At 50.1% G+C, this 2643-nt stretch overlaps 2 protein-coding genes across 2 annotated transcripts in view; one reads left to right on the top strand and one right to left on the bottom strand.

Moving 5' to 3' along the window:
* LOC113208578 (protein tincar) overlaps positions 1 to 2643 on the top strand; it is a 145006-nt gene that overhangs the window by 99487 nt on the left and 42876 nt on the right. The window lies entirely within an intron of this gene.
* The window catches only part of LOC113208569 (oocyte zinc finger protein XlCOF6-like), a 45690-nt gene that overhangs the window by 7201 nt on the left and 35846 nt on the right, over positions 1 to 2643 (bottom strand). The window lies entirely within an intron of this gene.

Below are 2643 nucleotides of genomic sequence, written 5' to 3'. Positions count from 1 at the left end.
TATAATAATACAGTGAAGTGTATCGCTCCGTGCAACGCTTTGGCATGTGGACCTGAAGTTGTCCGAGACCTAGCCGACACCATGTCGTTTCGTTGCGGGGGGACCTGACACCGCCCTGGGCCGTACTCCGCTGCAGCCCAGCGCCGTGGAGGTAGGCAACCCGTCGCGCTGCCCGCTAGCGACAATTTCCCTTTTCTACCGCACAATCCCCTCTTTTCCCTCCGATGCCCGCTAGCCACAATCCTGACCCTTCTACCTGAGGCCCTTGCCCGCTAGCGACCACCTCCCCTATGATTGGCCGTTTGGCCTCTTTCAATGGCAATCTGTTTAGCAATGTAAAGACGCCGAAAGGATGCCAAATATTATTGGCAGTAACTTTACAAAATTTCAAAATTTTGGAGTCACAATAATGGAACGCCTAAAATTTACTCAAGCAAAAAGCGGCGTTTTAGAGTGAAGGCAACACAACAGCCTCCCCCAGCCGTGTGGGTGGACTTCCGTGAATCATTTTCTTGGGCAGGGCTCGCTCCTTTATGGAAACAACGGAACCGACTCTCTACTCTCCGTCCCTTGATATATCAAGGAAAGCTTTCGCCGGGCGAGCGCGCGCGCCGCCGAGAGTCACCGTGCGCGCCTCCTTTCCGCTTCTCGCTGCCGGCTTCTGTCAAGAGGAAAAGTGAGTGGTCGGGCGGTGTCGCCAGGGCGTCTGTGTGGGAGGGAGAGAGAGAGACAGACAGAGATATGTGTGTGTGCGAGAGAGATCTGTGTGTATGTGTGTGTGTGTGTGTGTGTGTGTGTGTGTGTGTGTTTACACGGAGTGTGCTCTGAGCTGGCGCACTCTCAGCCCCGCCGCCGTCCACAACCACTCGACTTACGGCGACGCAAAAGAAGACACCCCTCCTCTGCACTCCACCTTCTCCTCTCCGCGGCTTTGTACCAAGAAAAGGTTTTGCGTGGCCGACAGCCGCTCTACTTGAAGAAAATCGCCTCGAGTGCGTCGTACAACGACGACTGTAGCGGGCCGGAAAGCATGCCTTATTGCGAGAGATTATACTACCGATAAAAACTTTGTGGAGGGGCTGCTTTGTAATTGCGAACAATTTCATTAGTAGTGCGAAGAATAAAGTACACAGCTGCAATTGCGAGGAAAATCTGTTTGCACGCTTGAAAACTAGTAACACTTTTCGCGATATGAACAAATCTCATATTGAGCGTCGTACTTAGGGATTGGTTTGGCCATTCAGAGAACACTTTCTTTTTAGTACAAAAACCCATAATAAGCCGTGTGCACACCGTGAATATTAGTCGAAGGACTATGGGAAAATCTTCCATGATGAGTGTCGTAAAATTACAATTTGAAATTGTAAATTAAAATGCACTTCGTAGCGACTTGGAATTGATCGACGCAAAAATGGGCCGTTACAAATTGACAAAATAATTTTGAAAATGAAAGTTGCAGTAAAAACGTTGTAATTTTACGAGAACATTTTTCACAGTGACGGCACTGTAAATGCGCCCGCCTGCTTTATGCACGTTCGCAGCCTCCCCGTCTACCCATCGGACGCTATAAACCGAGTACCACGGGGATAAACCAACCACCCCCTGCTACCCCTACCCCCTTGAAGCCCTTCCTTCCTTCCCCCAAGGACATGTCAGAGAGAATGAGAGCGAGGGAGCGAAAGGGGTTGAGGAAGAGGGGGGCGGGAGGAAGGGGGCCTCAATAGAGTCCCTTCGGTCCTATGCACAGAATGGAGAATCCTGTTTACAGAGACCCTCTCTATCTATTCATGTTTGCTACTCGCCTGGTGGCCGGTGTCCAGCCCGCGGACTGGAGTCCACAACAGCGTCGCACATACGTTACACGCGCTGTCATACAAGCAAAACCGAATGCACCAAAGGGAAGCTGTAAACAACAATGTTTGTTGAAAAACAAAATTATTGAGATGATACAGTTGTTGAAAAACAAAGTAGTAGTTTTTTGAGAAAAGGGAAAATTTCTTGTTGTTATATGCACCGGCAACCCAAGTGTGTGAATATCGTACACTTGTGGGTGTGTGAACGCCATTCGTTGAGTGAAAGCCAAAGTGAGTGAATTTTTAAAATAAAATTCATACCTTTTACATAGTAATTTTCGAAACACAACAGGGTCGTTGTACAGCAGCAGCCATTCATCACAAATTAGCAAAGAAATTTGCCGCCACTTGACAACTTTACTTGAAACAGTGCAGGCTGCAAGGTTTCGTGTAACACTGCCGCGTGTTCGTCTGGGCAGAGTGCGAGGCTGTGAGGCCGCGCGGACGCGAGCCGCCTCCTCTCTCTCACCTCACGTGGGGTCACCTGTTGACGGGGTAGTTCGGCTCCTCAGGGGGGCCGAGTAAAAGGACAGCGAGGAACCTATCTAATTCACGGTAAACGTGGCCGCTTTGGTTTTGGTCGCCAATTTAAAATTTTGGCATTTCGTTCTGACTGCCAAATGTTGCCAATCTTTCGGGCCCTGTCTATGATTGGGCGTATGTCGCTAGCGGGCAAGGGCCGCAGGTAGAAGGGCCAGGATTGTCGCTAGCGGGCATCGGAGGGAAAAGAGGGGATTGTGCGGGAGAAAAGGGAAATTGTCGCTAGCGGGCAGCGCGACGGGTTGCCTAC

Source organism: Frankliniella occidentalis, unplaced genomic scaffold (assembly GCF_000697945.3).
Source record: "Frankliniella occidentalis isolate FOCC.00 unplaced genomic scaffold, Focc_3.1 Scaffold24, whole genome shotgun sequence".
Taxonomy (NCBI): Eukaryota; Metazoa; Arthropoda; class Insecta; order Thysanoptera; family Thripidae; genus Frankliniella; species Frankliniella occidentalis.
The sequence above is the reverse complement of the archived record's forward strand: the minus strand, read 5'-3'. Positions and strand labels throughout refer to the sequence as shown.